The following is a 17,756-nucleotide window of genomic DNA, read 5'->3' as shown; positions in this document are numbered from 1 at the left end:
AATTTAATTGCTTGCAAGTGTTTACCAGTTAATTATTGGATTAATTATATATTTTTTACCACGAATGACCTCAGTATTTTGTGCACCAATTGAGGCAGGACATCAACTGCTGCTTATTCCAGACTGTTGTGTTTGGCAAGAATTTTAAAAGTTTATTTTATTGACAAACTTAAAAAGCCCTTCTATTGCAAACAGGTGATTGCAAGCTAAAAGATGTCATCTGCTTGAAAGCAGTTTTTTGTATAATTCTTTTAAACATTTGTACTTGATCTCTCAGCATTTTTTACACATAAAACGGTAGACATAAACAATGTCTGGGTTGGTAATGCAGGGTTTACCCACAAATAGTGTTGTTTGGACACAAGGCTGCCTTTCTATACAGGGATATTTCAGCAATGGCAAACTGATTCACTGTGCTTTTCTAAGAGCTGCGAAAACTGGGTGGCCTGGCATACCTTTCCACACACAAAACTGTTCCTTAACAACACTGTAACTACTCAGCTCTCTGTTCATAGACAGAGTGTCTGCCTGTTTTAAGTCTGATGACATCCTAAATGATTTCTTAGTCTAAACATTTTGGCTTGATCATTATATCTCACTCTTTACCCTTCTTTCTCCGCTTCATTGATACCTCACTACTTGTTACACTCATAGTAGCTCTCAGTGTCACTTCATTTATTTTTATCTCCAGCCAAAGTGTCCCCCAGCAGGCCTACTCTTGTCCTGCCATATAGCTGTCTCACTACAGCTAAACTCTAACTTTGTCTCTTCTATGTTTCTCCTAACAGTTTTGAGACAGTGTTTTACCACTGCCTCAAAGGGATTGCAGACCTTTAAAACAAATACCTTTTTTCATATAAAACCTAATGTTTCTTCTTAGTCTACACTTGTATGCTTTCCTACCCTTACTTCTCCTATTACTCACATGAACAATGGATATACATCATAACCCCTGTCCTGATGGTTTGCACAACTGATCCCGGATTCCCATCTAAATCTACTGTCACCTGCTAACTTGTCTCCTCTCTTCTGTATGATCTGATACGGCTATATTAAAAGTCCTACACATCAGCGATCGGATCTACTTCATAATGTCGACATTTTAGAATGCTGCCAACCATATGGCCGATATACAAAATCTCGACGTTATGAATAAATCCACAAAAATGGAAATAAAATTTCCTTTAAAATGCTAGCGGGGGGGCTACCCCCCCACACTACCTGTGGGGGGGGGGTTCTGCCCCCCCCGTAACTTTAATATACCAGCTCTGAGATTGCACTACAGTGCAAGAATGGAAATCTTTTCGTTCCGCACTATAGTGAGATTCCCGTTTCCCATTGTCGGCAATCCGAATGTCGATCATATAGTGTCAGCCATACGGTTGTCGACATTCTGGACTGTCGGTAATGTCAGGTAGAACCCAATGATCACAGTATATGTAACAAGCTAGAGCAGATGCAAGCATTTGTCTGGCACCATACCATAGACATCTTATGCATTTATGATTTTCTGTCTTAAATCTCCTATAAAGCGTGTATAATGAGTATGCAAGGCCATAAATCCATTCAGGCAAGTTTGAAGCCATAAAATCTCAGGTGAAACTAACATTTTCACTCAGGAATACCTTAACTGCTCCTTAAGTAGTAACCACTGCTCATACAATAAGAAGATGGAAGCTATTCTTATCAACTTCTTCTAAGTACCCAGAAATCCATCAGCAGAATAAAATGAAGTTATCAGTTAATTCTTATACTGTAAAACGAATCTTTCAATAGTCATGGTTGGCAAAAAAGACGTTTATTTGTAAATTTTTAGAAAAGTGCATGTTCTGCACAATACTACCAAACATGTTTCTACTCAGCACAATACCTGCATTATTGTGAACTGATGTCTTTTGCTACATGTGATATATATTCAGTGCAGAATTTTAAATGGATTGAGTACTTAAAAGAAGGTAAAATAATTTCTCTAGCTCTGGGAGATTCCAGCTAGACTGCATATCGTTTTTTCTAGCTGCATCCTAAAGTGTATAGTGGCAAATGCTTCACTTCTGGGACTTCCAAAAGCTGGGCCCTTGCCATACAACATCACCAACCCCCCCCCCCCCCAGGACAGGTATGGACTAGATCACTTGCCATACATCATCACCAACCCCCCCCCCCAGGACAGGTATGGACTAGATCACTTGCCATACATCATCACCAACCCCCCCCAGGGCAGGTATGGACTAGATGGCTTGCCATACAACATTATCAACCCCCCCCCCGGACAAGTATGGCACCAGCCGCTCACACTGAATCCTTCCTGGTGGTCTTCTTCAGTTCTCAGGCTGCTAATTGACCCTGAGTAATCAGGGTCAAAACCTTCACCTTTGGCACCAGTTATTCAAAGGACAAATCTTAATATGCCTCTAATTTGCAAAAGTGCTATATGTTTTATTCTTAATACTGTGTGTTTATAGCTAGTGATGTTAAATTGTTAATGACGCCTGGCTATCTACCTTTCTTTGTCTTGTATGCCTTGCTCTCTGCATTCTTTCATGTTGTTAATATAAAGTTTTTAGACGTGTCACTGAAATTTCTCTTGGTCATTATATACTGCATTTTCAGTCTCTTTGTATCATTTACTGAAAAATGCTCTATGTATTTCACTCACTAGCAAACTTTAATGCTTGAAAGTATAAACTCTGCATCTTTCCTTAAAAATGGAAACCTTGCTACCCTGCGGGACCACCCAGTTATAAGAATGCACATAACAAATAAATTATGTCCATATCCACTGAGTGAGTATAGCCCAAAAACATGATTAACACTGTCAGTTACTTGGAGACATAAATGATAAAACAGAAAAAAAATACTCCAGTTGTTTGCTGTTTACTGACAGTGAAAAGGAAAGTAGAGACATTACCTGCTTTGGAGAAAATTCAAGGTCGGCTTCTGGTCACATAGAAATATAATCTCAAGACATAATCCTAGAAATGCATGCATTTATACTTGAGTGCTTCAGGATAGCAGTAGATCTGTACATTTAATGGGCACCTTTAATATTTTGTTGTGCAACGTATGTCTGTTTTATTTCACTGCTGTGACCTATTTTTTCTTAATAATGGATTGTCAGCATTTCATTTTTGAAATTTATAGCTTCATTATTGAGATTGTTGTTTTCATGGTAAAGTACTTAAATCCTGCAGGTTATGCATTTTTTTCCTTTTGTTAGGAAAGGATTGTTTTGTGGCCTCTGTTTATAAATTATGATGTTCTTTTTCTGACAGACTCCCAGAAGACGTTGGATTAACTTTGTTACTACTATGCACATGGCGTATAATTCAGAATGAAATATGATATGGCTATCCAGACTGAAAGGATAACAAGATTGTAAGACTGCAGAGTTTAATTATACACTATACTGCCTCAGTGGTAAACCTGACATTTTACTAAAGACTTAAAACATTGACTGCTGTCTGAAAAATTATGCAAATAAAATAATAACTGTGGGGAAAGATGGATTTAGCACATTGTTTCTATTTTGAAACTAAGCATTCATATGATTATTATATTATTTGTTAACAAATAATGATTTATTCTCATGTAGCAAGGAACAGTACAGAGTTATTACTTAAAGTATGATTTGAACAGCTGGATACCATCAGCATGATTTGGAATCAGGTGTACTTATAGGTTCATAGGTTGGTACTAGGCTATTGGCCCTAGGGCCTATACAAGCCTAGCCATAGCAATTCCCTGGCTATTTCTTCCCACAGTATTTACTTCCCTGGACCCCTGTCTAGCAGAGCGACTGACGTGGCCTCTCTGTACATAGTATCTGAAAAGGGTAGATGATCTACATACTTCTTCCCAGTATATTTAATGAGGATGGGTGTCATAGCATCTGCAAAGATACAAGTGCTCAAGTGGTTCAAACATAAGGACTGGATTTCAGAAATGGTGTTTTTATGAAGTCACCCCAAAAAATCCCAAAAGGTAAATGCTTGCATTTCACTGGATAATGATTATGGTGGAGTACTTATATTAAACAGCACCGTCTTTCATTCATTCTCTGATGCTCACTTTATCCATATTTCAGAATCACAGGGAATCTAGATCCTATCTTGGCACAAGGAAGTGAAACTAATCCTGGATGGAATGAAGTTCAGTTATAGAACACCCCTACACACACACACACACACACACACACACACACACACACACACACACACACACACACACACACACACATGTGCGCGCACACATGCATACATAGTATGTCTTTGAGATTTGGAATGAAAGCAGATCACACAGTGAAAACTGGCATGGATACAGAGCAGACATACAGACTCCACACAGAAAGAACCCCAAGTAGGAATCAAACAGGAGACCCAAGCTCTTTGAGACAGCAGTGCTCTAACCACTGCATACTTGTGCCTTCCCTCATTCTTCTGATCACACTTCTGAGCATGCTTAGTGGACTGTTTGTAGTTTCCTGGCAGGCTGAGTGAGCACGTTATGCCAGACTGATACATAATATTTCAGATATACAAAGCTCAAACAGAAACCAGTGTATTGCAACTTGCTCAAACACATGCACACACACACACACACACACACACACACACACACACACACACACACACACACACACACACACACACACACACACACACACACACACACACACACACACACACACACACACACACACACACACACACACACACACACACACACACACACACACACACACACACACACACACACACACACACACACACACACACACACACACACACACACACACACACACACACACACACTCGCACACACACACGCACACGCACACATATTTATATTGCCGTACATTAAAATAAGGATATAAAATGGCCATATGTGAAACAGTATTACAGCAAGAGTATAGAAACAGTCTTACATTTATTATAACTTCCCTTGTTTCCGAGTTGCTGTGAAATGCCATTAATAATTCTGAAAAAAAAAGGATTTGGAAAACAATCCTTGTGCATCATAGATAAAATGATGTTTAATGTAAATGCCACATATATTATATGATTCAAATCAATTATACTTTATTCACAGATCAGAAACGTTACTGTAGAAACAGAGTTCAGATGCATTTTGTGTGTTATAAAATGAATACACTTTAGCAGACTAATTCAACATTAGCAGATTAAGACTGGTAAAACATTTTATAACATTGTACAATAGTTGATATAACATATGTATATAACAGTATAAGAGAAAAATTAATTTGTCAGTTGTGACATGTGAATAGTCTTTAAATAATATAAACACAGTATGTGTAAATAAGAGAGAAATATCAGAGACAAAAATAGCATATTGAGTGTGTACAATACATGTTGCGGATAATAAAAATAAGAATTGTTATAAATAAAATTAGGAAGATGATTGCAGGAGGTCATAAGATAGCAAACAGTAAAGAAGAGGCAGAGAAATATAAAGAACAGCAAAACGGTACAGAGAAACAGAGAAAAAAGGTAACATTGTATAAACTCAGCCTAGTACAGAGACAAGAAGTAACTGGTGGAGACACAAAAAACCAGAAATGAAATCAGTGCTAGGACTACTGTGGTAGCTGATTGAGATGACAACAGTCTATTAGGAAGACAGCTTATGCTGGGTCATGACAGAGACATGACCATGTTTAATGGAGGTAGTCTTTTATCGCTATTTTAAACATTGTAGGGCTGGTGATACATCTGACATTATGAGGTGGTTTATTCTAAGTATTTGCTATGGAATGGGCTTATAACATTGCAGAAGGTTCTGTTGAGAACTATGAAGAAAGCGATTAGGAATATACGGCTGGATAAGCGTGGACAGAGAGGGACAAGAAGGTTGTAGATGTCAGTTTAGTTCGGTGTAGTGCGATTGCATCCAAAACAAAGGTTTTGACATAAGCTAGGATTCAAAGGAAAGTGCTGCATAGCTGCTCAAGGGCTGCACATGAAGTTGACTTTGGACAGTGCGGGAAAAATTCATTACACATAAATATTCAGGTCATAGTACTTCAGAGCCATATTCAGTTCTGATATAATAATCAGGTTGGAGTTATTTGTGCAGGTGTCAGAGTATGGACCAGAACAGAGCATTAGGAACACGCAGAGTGTATCAATGCATCAGCAGTGTGTGTCTTAAGGAAAGTGTCACAATAATACAAGGCCGGGTCAATGACCAAGTGACTGCTACTGTCAGGATGTGGTGTCTCTGGCAGTAACTACTACAAAGTACAGTGTTGTTGTGAAATGTACTGCATCAATATTTCCATAAGAGGTGGCCAAAAAATCACTTGGCAGTTATTATCATTTTTATAGTGAGGAGAAAAGGAGTATATAGGACTGTATTGGGAGAGGGTAAAGTAAGCTGAGGGAAACACACAAGGGAAACAAATGGAACAGAGGCAAGATGGGAGGTGGGAAGTAGGTTATATTTTTTGAGAGGCTAGTGCTCCTTTTATTTTTATGAATAAAAAAGGGAAAAGAAGCACAGTATACCAGGGAAAACTGGGTATTGAAAGAGAATGTAAGGCAGTGCATGGGAACAAACAAACACAAAACAGTATAGACAAAAATGGATAGTTGTTTTGTACAAATAAGGATGGCATGTCAGTTATTAGAAACAGACTTACAAACAGTGAAACTGGTGATGGGGAGTTGGAGATCCAACAAGATGTGGTACACTCGAGGAAGGGGGTCACACCCATAAGAGGATAGGGTTGGGTGATGTCCATGGGGGGATGTCAGGGCAGCCTACAATATGCTACCTACATCAAACCATCTCCACTGGATGATCTCATGTAAGTACGATGGAATATGATGCCTCAAGAAATACTCAGCATGCCCAAACTATCCAAATTCAAGGTAATGCTAAGAGAACACCTAAATAATAATGGTCTCTCCTCCTGTACTAAACCAGGCTAAAACCCTCCTCCTTTCTATCTGCTTCAGCTCTTCCTTTGCAACTATAGTACTGCTACATCTCAACAATTGGACAATAACTTTCTCTTACCACTCCATTGTTTTCTCTTGAAGTCCTATCTCATCTATTATGTCCTCTCTTTAATCTGCATAACCCAAAATGTACTTCCTGTACACCTCTCTACTTCTCCATGTAATTATCTGTATACATACGTTTACAACACACTTTCATTGTTATAATTGTTTAATAATACATTATACATATCATAATTGTATTATTGTATTTGCCAAAATTGTTTAAATCATGCTTTTGTTTAACAAAACTTGTAGAGCTTTTCTCCCTGGCCTCTGCTGAAAATGAGCCAAAAACCCAGTAGGACCTCCTCGGTAAACAAATGTAAAATAAATAAATAAATAAGTAAAGTACTGCCACATAATGCCTGACCCTGTAGTGGTCCTGTGGTAGGGGTTGTCACTCTGTTGAATCTGCAATTTACCACAGAAAAGGCCTGTATCTGGCCAATATGTTGTCCGGGCTGATGGTTGAATGTGTCCTCCACCACAGCTATCTGCTGTAGTTACAGTTGTCAACACACAGACATGGGAGTCCACATGGTAAGGGTTTTTACCCCTCACCAATGTACCATGTACATCACCAGCAGCAGACCCTGACAAGTTACAATAGAGGGACATGGAAGCTAAGTTAGCCGAGTCTATTGATATTCCTCTTCATTAGGAAAGATGTTGTGTATGACATGTCATTAAAACACACTGAACTCTGAGGCTGATAGCAATGATACATATCACGTGCTGCAATCAGCTGTTCCTGCCTCTTGTGACACTCCACTTAATGAGATGTATCTTCTTATCAGCTGAAAGTTAGAACTGGGTACATTATTAATGCCTTATGAAGATTAGGCATTTGTCTTTAAGCTGAAAAAATACATATTCAAGTGATCATACATTTTTGAGTGCCCCCTTCATATTTCCGCTTCTCCCTCATGCACCTTTCAGAACATTGTAGCTTCATATCACCAAAGCACTTCTGACATCACCTGCCTGTTTGACTGATGCCCCATTTTACCTTAGTAAGTATAAGAGCCGAGTTACGCCAGGTATCCACTTTTCTGAGCATCCCTGTACCTCCATAATAGGATCACAAGTCACTTAAAAGTATGTACAAGAGGGGATGGCAGCCCCCTTGGTTGATGTGGGTAGTCATCTCAGCTACTGTTTACTCTAAGATACCTCAATGTAAAAAGAATTGGATTTACAAACTGCCCCACCAACAAACAAATATAACTGACAACACGATTGGTATGGCGCAGTGGTGCAGCAGTAGTGTTGTCACCTCAAAGCAAAATGTTTGCTAGTTCAATTCTTGGCTGGAGTGCCTTCTGTGTGGAGTCTGCATGTCCTCCCTATGTTTGTGTGAGTTTTCTCTAGGTGTTCTGGTTTCCTCCCACATTTCAAAGACATGTGCCTGGCGCATCTCTCCCTGGGCCTCTGCCGAAAATTGATTTTGCTCCAAGTCTGACTTTCTTGGTAAATTAATGTAAAATAAAAATGTCAATCATTTTGGTACTGCCCACACCTGTGCAAACTGCAACAGCATGTCCTAATGTAAACAATCAATAATCTCAATGGCAACACTCAGATCTGCTCTAAGTTACAGCACAATGGCACTAAATATACAGAACCAAGTGATATTGCCAACATCCTGGCAGATAGGTTCAGTGCTAACTTTGCCCCCTCTCACCCCCTAAAGGGCCCATCTCTATACCGGAAGAATGTAAAGTTCCTGTAATCATGGCTGCACAGGTAAAAACCACACTCTCCAAAGCCAAGAACACAGCATCCATGGGACCTGACAACATCCCAGGCTGTGTTCTACATGAACTACAGAATGAACTGGCACCCCACCTAAGTACCATGTTCAATCATAGCCTCACCTCAGGCTTTGTGCCCACTGAATGGTGCACAGCGACAGTTACCCCACTGCGCAAAGGGGGAGCCACCACTGACCACGGGAACTACCGCCCCCTTAGCCTGATGAGTCTGGTCTGCAAGGCCATGGAAAGTATCATCATGGAACTCATAACCAAATACATTGGTAATCTCCAAACTCTGGACCCCACCCAGTTCGGGTTTGTAAAATGCAGATCATGTCTCCTAAACCTGATAGACTTCTTTGAAGCAGTCACCAAAGCCATAGACGAGGGTAAGGTGGTTCACACAGCCTATCTAGATCTTGCCAAGGCTTTTGACACCATTCCCCACTCTGGAATTATAGATAAACTCACTAAACTAGGTATAAATCCCTATGTCACAAGATGGGTTGCCAACTGGCTCACTGACAGAACCCACACTGTGAAAGTAGCAGACTCCAAATCCGACTTCAGACCAGTGACAAGTGGAGTACCACAGGGTTCAGTCCTGGGTCCTCTCCTGTTTGGTATCTACTTTTCTGAAGTACAGAAGGTCTTTGGCTAACAAAGTTCACAGATGACTGCAAACTAGGAGCCATAATTGAAACTCCTAACGATGTGGACATCCTACAAAAAGGCCTCACTGAGACAGATGCCTGGTGTCAAAGCCATGGCCTCAAGCTCAATGCCAAAAAGTGCATTCTCATCATCTTTGATAAAAAACTCTGTACCCATGAGCTACCACATAGGTGGTAGTCTACTTAACACCAAAAGTGTGAAGAGACCTTGGGACACAGGTGGACAGTAGTCTCTCCTTTGATAATCACATTGCCACAATAGTCAGGAAATCCTTCTACATGGCACACCTCATCACAAAAGTTTTTTCATCCAGGAAAAAAATAAGTCATTGTTCCCCTCTACTTATCACTCATTAGACCCATTATAGAGTACAACACCCCTGTTGGTATGTACCTCACAAGACATCTACAACAACTGGAAATGCTGCAGAAATACTTCACAAAGAGGATTACTGGCTTCAAACAGATGCCCTATGCAGACCATCTAAAAAAACTCCAGCTTTACTCCGTCGCATATCGCCTACTCAGAAGCGATCTCTGCCTAACATACAAAACTATGTCAAACTCAGAGCTGTTGGACATGCTCCACTTAAAGAAATCCCAGTCCCTTTGAGCTACACACTCTAGGGACCTTAACATTGTCACCACAATAAACAGAACATGTTAGAGGGATAGATTCCTGTTCCAGAGACTTCCCATACTCTGGAACAAACTGCCCTCTATATCAAACAAATCTTGATGACTGGATGGGAAACAGGAAATTCACCCCAGGGATCACCTCAGTGGCTCTGCATGACAGGGGCATAGGAAAAAGAAATCTTGGGTAGTGAAAGCCAGGGTACCTTTTTGGCTAGGCTTATATAGGCCCTAGGGCCAATAGCCTAGTACCTACCTATGAACCTATGAACCTATGAACTAAATTCCTTTTCTGTACACATGATGTTTGTTCAGGTCATCACTGGATCAAAAGGTTGAGAGAAAAGCTCATAAAATCTGTAACTCTGTTGTCTCTGGATGCCCAGCCATCCCAGATCCCAGCTTAATTTGGTTATTACAGGGTAGTCTTGGTCAGTTAGGGTGTGCTGAAAGGAACCCCAGACCCCCAGCTTAATTTAGTTATTACAGGAGAGTCTTGGTCAGTTAGGGTGTGTTGAAAGGATACCCAGACCCCCAGCTTAATTTAGTTATTACAGGGGAGTCATGGTCAGTTAGGGTGTGTTTAAGGGATTCCCAGACCCCCCAGCTTAATTTGGTTATTACGGGGTAGTCTTCATCAGTTAGGGTGTGTTGAAAAGATGCAGGAAAAAGCAAAGTTGAAGAGAAAGACTGAATTTCTTTCCTTAATCAAATGCCAATAAATAAATAAATGAATAAATAAAATCAATAATCATGTTTTTGTTCAGGCTATAATTAGATGAAAAAGTTGTTTAAAAAACTCTAAAATCCATCTCACAATATCTAGAAACCTCATAGCTTCTGGGCCCCCTGGCACTGCAGGTATTAGAGCGTAGTCTTCGTCAGTTTGGATGTGCAGAAAGAATGAGGGAAAAAGCCAAGCTGAAGAGCAAGGTTACATTTCTATCTTTCTTTGACCATGCTTTTTGTTCAGGCAATCACTGGATGATAAAAGGTTATTTAGAAATTCTAAAAAGGCACCTCAGAGCATCTAGAAATACCCATAATGGCAGGGGGAGGAGCAATTTGTATTACATGAGTAGGCCAGGAGGGGTTGGGGAGGTTCTCCATGGAGCCTTTCTGCCTAGGGCTTAGGGCTCCAGTTTGCCTAAGGCCAACCCTAAAACCAACATTGGGTGCTAAATGATTCAAATATGATTCTGATAGTGAAGCCTATGGGTCCTAATGGGCATTTTTAAGCCCAGTAATGCGACCTAGATGTAGTGGACCAGTTTGGATCTCACAGGTTTTGTGTAGAGTATGTGTAACAGGGGCATTTGGGGTCAAACATTAACAAGCTCCGTCTTTCCAATAGGGACACAGGTGTCTGACCAGGGACACAAGTGTCAGACCAGGGACACAGGTGCCAGACCAGGGACACATGTGTCAGACCAGGGACACAGGTGTCAGACCAGGGACACAGGTGTCAGACCAGGGGTAAGTTTATGATTTCACATCCACTGATACAGACTGAACTCGAGGAAGTGTAAGGAAGAATTTTGCTTCACATGAATGGAAAGCCTGTTCCAGATAAGGGGCAGTTTCTGAGATACAGACCTGTCTTTCCAAAATGTCTTTTTTTTCATGTTGCAGGGGAGGCTGAGGTCCCTAGATCGAATGTTTCTGAGGATACCTGTTTTGCAAATATGCAACAGGTCCATTAAGGAAAGCAGGCTAACATCTACATGAAATCAGCTGGACGTATAAGTGAATTTAAGTACACTTTTATCTGCTCTTTTGCATATAGTATTGTATTTAATTTATTTATTTGTGTTTTTCACTGAATATTAACTCAACTGAAGTTGTGGCTGTCTCTCTACAGAGTACTTTTAGAATTTCTGTGTAGCCATTGATAGCAGTGGGGGTAGTTTCAGCTCATCACTGACATCCTGTCTTGCCTTATATAAGTGGTACATTTTGAGTTATCTCTGCTTAATATCAGAGCTTTGGCCGGGTAACATCTACCTGAAATCAGCTGGACGTATAAGTGAATTTAAGTACACTTTTAGCTGCTCTTTTGCATATAGTATTGTATTTAATTTATTTATTTGTGTTTTTCACTGAATATTAACTCAACTGAAGTTGTGGCTGTCTCTCTATAGTTAGTTCCCCACTCACCCTCCCTGTTCTTGTTTTGGTATTAATGTTGTTGTCTTTGAAATTGCCCGCCCCTCTTGTAGATTTGTGTTTGGATACTCCTTCTGGGCCCATCTCATTTGCTCACTTAACTGAGTGCAGTGAGATCATATTCTGATTTCAGGCACTCCTACTGTGTACAAAGAGAGCATTTGGGAACGACAACCCCTGTAGCCTCTTAATCCTGCTCTGTTCCTTTCCTCAAAAAAAAAAAAAAAAAAAATATATATATATATATATATATATATATATATATATATATATATATATATATATATATATATATATATATCTTATTCATCTGCTCTTACTGTAACTGTCTTAGCTGCTCTTCTGCGTGCTATCTGTTCGGTCGCTCTTACTCTGCACTTATTACTGCTTGTTAGTAGCCTTCTAATTTACTGTCTTCTGCACTTGTTTTTTAGTCATTTGTTAATTTAATTGCATTTATTTGAACTGTATTTGCTGTAGTGTTGCTACATACTCAGGTGTGCTGGCCTGCACTGCAATTTGAATTGTATTTACTGCTGTTTTAGCTGCTTTTCTGTAACAAAAAAAATTCTAAGCTTGTTTCCTGCCTTTCCTGTAACTAGTCAAGTCCAGATACAGACTTGCTGTATCCAGGACTGTTGGTAAGCTTCTGAACCCCCCAAGCCTTTCTGTGCTGGAGGGAAGCCTTCTAGCTTATCAGTGGGAGTGGTAAGCACTAGGTAGCCTATCTACCATAAAGAGTGGGTTTTGGCCCTGAAATTGTAGTTCATTGGCCGTTTGGGAAGCTTTTCCATCTCTTTCAACCTTCTGATTTAAAAGCCTGTGTTTGCGCTTGTTACCTGCCTTTCCTGTTACTAGTTTTTTTCCATCTCTTTCAACTTTCTGGTTTGAAAGCCGCACTTGTGCCTGATTCCCACCTTTCCTATAACTAGCCTAGTCCGGTTACAGAGTTGCCGTACCCAGGATTGTTAGTAAGCTTCTGAGCTCCCAAGCCCTTCTGTGTTGGAGGAAAACCTTCTAGCTTATCAGTGGGAGTGGTAAGCACTAGATAGCCTATCCTCCATGGGAAGAGTGAGTTTTGGCCCAGAAATTGTAGTTTATTTGGCTGCTTGGGCAGTTTTCCATCTCTTTCAACTTGCTGGCTTAAAAGCCTACGTTTGTACTTGTTGTCCATCTTTCCTGTAACTACTCTAGTCCAGGTACAGATTTGCTGTATCCAGGACTCTTTTTAAGCTTTTGAGCCCCCAAGCCTTTCTGTGTTGGAGGGAAGCCTTCTAGCTTATCAGTGGGGAGTGGTAAGCATTAGGTAGCCTATCTACCGCAAGAGGAGTGGTTCCTGGCCCAGAAATTGTAGCTGTTGGCCATTTGGGCAGTTTTTTTTCATCTCTTTCAACGTTCTGGTTTAAAAGCTGCACTTGCGCTTGTTTCCCACCTTTCCTGTAACTAACCTAGTCCAGATACAGAGTTGCTGCATTCAGGACTGTTGGTAAGCTTCTGAGTCCCACAAGCCTTTCTGTGTTGAAGGAAAGCCTTCTAGCTTATCAGTGGGAGTGGTAAGCACTAGATGGCCTGTCTACCACGAGAGGAGAGGTTCTTGGCCCAAAAACTGTAGTTTATTGACCATTTGGACAGTTTGTCCATCTCTTTCAACTACTGGTTTAAAAGACCACATCTGCGCTTGTTTCCCATCTCTCCTGTAACTAACCTACTGGTAGCACTAGAAAGCCTTAAACTGATACAAGCCTTCTAGCTTAGGAGAGAGACTTTGGAGTGATTAAGTATCAGTTTTCTGTACTTTCTTGCTGTACTTAACTGTTTTCCGCCTAAACACAGATTTTCCAACATTTATTGTGATTTAAAAGCTTGTTTTTTCACATATTGTACTAATTTGACTGCCTGCACTTTTAAAAAGTTGTTTTTTTGTTAAAATAATTTGTTTAACTGTTGTAGGGTACACACTAAAGTGCAATAGCCTTTTCTGATCATTTGTAGTCGTTTAAAGCTGTTTTAAGTGTATTTTTTTTACTGTTTTTGCCTTATCTTTTCAAAATAACAAAAAAAAAAAAAACAAAAAAAAATCCTTGTTTCCCGCCTTTCTAAGCTAGTATAGTCCAGTTTTTAGGCTAGTGCTGAATTCAGGGCTGTGATACTAGTTTCTGAGTTGCCCATACCTTACATGGATAGAAGGCAGTTTCTCTGTTTACCTGTGAGCGAGGGGAGCTTTGAGCAACCTCTCTGTCCCTGGAGGAGAGGTTCCAGCCCAGAAGTTAGTAGCTTATTGGCCATTTTAGGCTAATTTCTATCTCTTTCATTTCCCTACTATAAAAATCGCGTTTGCACAGTTTTGCGCACCAGGCAGTGCTGGTTAGCTAGGGTTAAATTATTCCCAACTCCACTAAGTCTCCTCTTCAGTTTTTCCCTTGAAACTAGTCTAACTCTCAACCTAAGCACTAAAAAAGCATCTTACAGCCCAGCACTTGCTCAGATCTAATAGCAAGCACTAATATACCCTGACACTGATTGCCCAGCAACCAAGCGACTAAGCAGCTCACCCTACTATTCAGGCATGACCAAAGGGCTACTTCAGGTGCACTCTCCAGTCCAACTGGTGAATCTGGGTATCCTAAGGCAATGTTACAACTGCCTCATGTACACAGGCAACCCTCTCCTCCTACCACAAAACACTAACATATGCGAGAGATGCAATTATACAGCCAAACTGGAAGCTAAGCTGTCTCCACCCAAGACTGGAACAGAGAGTCAAGAGGAGAAGGTTAACACTTGCACCACAACTCCAGCCGCACACAGACCTACTAAAACAGCACTGGCAAAAAATACACATAAATACACAAAATCATACTCGGGCTTAAATAAAACTGCAAGAGCATCAGAGACCTCCAAAGCAGAAGACTGGAACAGAGAGTCAAGAGGAGATGGTTAACACTTGCACCACAACTCCAGCCGCACACAGACCTACTAAAACAGCACTGGCAAAAAATACACATAAATACACAAAATCATACTCGGAGGCTCTAAATAAAAACCTGCAAGAGCATTAGAGACCTCCAAAGCAGACACACAAACAATCCACACTTCCCATCACAAACCAGACAACACATAAAACACAAAATTAGTGTGCTACACAATCACAGCCCTTAAGGCGAAATAACGGTTCCCTATTAGAAGCCTGAAACACTATAAGCCTGAAAGTCAAAATCCTGAAAACTATAGAGTGAAAATGCAAAATCTCGAAAGTGCAAAATCCTGAAAGTCAAAATCCTGAAAACACAAAATGGACATACTGACGTCATTGTGGCTTTGCTATTGTTAGCCCTGTGGTGTTAGGTCATGCGTTGGGTCCAGGTAAGTGTGTGGTTGGTTTTATGTTAGGGGTTAGGCGTTTTTAGTGAGTTAGGTTAGGCGGGGGTAGGCATATGTATGCATATGTGACATGACAAATATTTAGGTTAGGCGTTAGGGTAAAGTTAGGGGTCAGGGTGAGGTTGTGTTAGTGGTGTCACGTATAGGAGGTTAGGGGGTTTAGGGTAGTCAGGTCATTAGTGTCTTTATAGTGACATATTAGCATTATTTGTGTTTTCAGGATTTTGACTTTCAGGATTTTGCACTTTCGAGATTTTGCATTTTCAGTCTATAGTTTTCAGGATTTTGACTTTCAGGCTTATAGTGTTTCAGGCTTCTAATAGGGAACCGAAATAACATACCTAACATAACTAGTAATAGGTGACTCTATAGTCAGGCACACTGATGTCCCACTCACTAGGCTGGACAAGCAGAAGGTTACTGTTAGCTGCCTGTCGGGAGCCAGAATCCGCCACATAACACTAGCGCTCAGGTCACTCCAGAACAAGTACAAATATGACTCTGTCATTGTTCATGTTGGTGTGAATGACCTGAGACATACCTCCCTGGACTACATGAAAAGAGAAATGGAAGAGCTCTCTGGTCATGTAGCCCATGCTGGTATAACCCTGACCCTGAGTAGCATCCTGCCCTCACCAAGAATGATACCTCAGTATAAAGAAAAAATGATCAATTTCAACAATTGGCTAAGCTTCTGGTGTCATTCAAAGGGGATCCAGTATCTGTCAGCCTGGGACAACATGCTCGACAAGCCGCATTGCTTCACAAGAGATGGCTTGCACCTGTCACCCCTAGGCTTTTGAATACTTGCCAAGGCTTTTGCTGCCCCCATAGTGCCTTTTTTAGGCAAGGCTCAAAAGTCAAACCCACCTCTGTAAACAGCACAATTAACAAAAAACTGAGGGTTATGCTACTCAACGCCAGGAGTTTAAATATCAAAATGCACGCGCTCGAAGCACTCCTCAGTATGGAGAACATCGACATCTGTGCAGCAACTGAAACCTGGTTCAAGGCTCCAGAGAGCACCCCAGCACTACTGGGCTGCAACTCATACCACATGTTTTGGCCACAGAACACGGACTGAAACACAAAAGTAGGGGGTGTATCCATATTCATCAAGGATACCTACAACTCCAGGTTAGTGGCACAGCATGATACCTCTGAGATCATCCATGCGCAACTAACATTGGGCAAATCTGCAATGCAAATTGTGGCCTGGTACAGATCACCCTTCATGACCCAGGGCCATCAATTCACCTTTATGGAAACAATGGAAAACATGGAGGTCCTACCAAACACCCTGATATTGGGTGATTTCAATTACCCTACCATTCACTGGGAAAACTACTCAAGTACAAATTCCCAGGCCCAGCGCTTCCTGAAATTCATCAACTCAAATGCCCTGGATCAGCTGGTAAACTCCCCTACTAGAGGTGAAAACATATTGGACCTGGTCATCACCAACATGGGTGACAGGTGTTCCACACCGGAGGTCAAGCCATCACAGGTTAGATCAGACCATAAACTAATCACTCTGGATGTCCACCCCCCACCCCCACTAAGGAAACTACAGTAAAAAATGTTTCTAAAGCAAACTTCACCTTACTTAAGACAGAAGTGGTAAGTTTCACAGCCACCATGCTAAAGGATAATGTTGCCCAAGATGCAGAAACCTTTACAAATGCACTCTATGAGCAGCTACAAGGATGCATGGATCATGCCATCCCTAGCAAAACCAAGACTCTCTCCACTAAGAGAATGAAACCAGTTTGGTGGACTCCTGCAATAAACAGGCTATACAATAGAAGGATGAAACTAGTTCAGAAAAAAAAGCAAATCCCAAGAAGGCAAGACATCCCTGATCAGTATCAGTGAGAAACTGAGGTCCCTCATGAAATCATCCAAGGCTAACTTCGAAAGAAAAATAGCCAAAGATTCAAAAGATAACCACAAAGCCTTCTTTAGCTATGTTAAGAATCTAAGTGACAACTCACAGATATGCACTGAACTATTGCAAAATAGCACAAAATATACTGAACCTACTGTTATTGCCAACGTCCTGGCAGATAGATTCAGTGCAAACTTCACCCCCCTCTCACCTCCAAAAGGGCCCACAACAA

The sequence above is a fragment of the Protopterus annectens genome, chromosome 4.part0 (assembly GCF_019279795.1).
Source record: "Protopterus annectens isolate FY-2018-M chromosome 4.part0, PAN1.0, whole genome shotgun sequence".
NCBI lineage: Eukaryota > Metazoa > Chordata > Ceratodontiformes > Protopteridae > Protopterus > Protopterus annectens.
Note: the sequence above shows the minus strand (reverse complement) of the source record.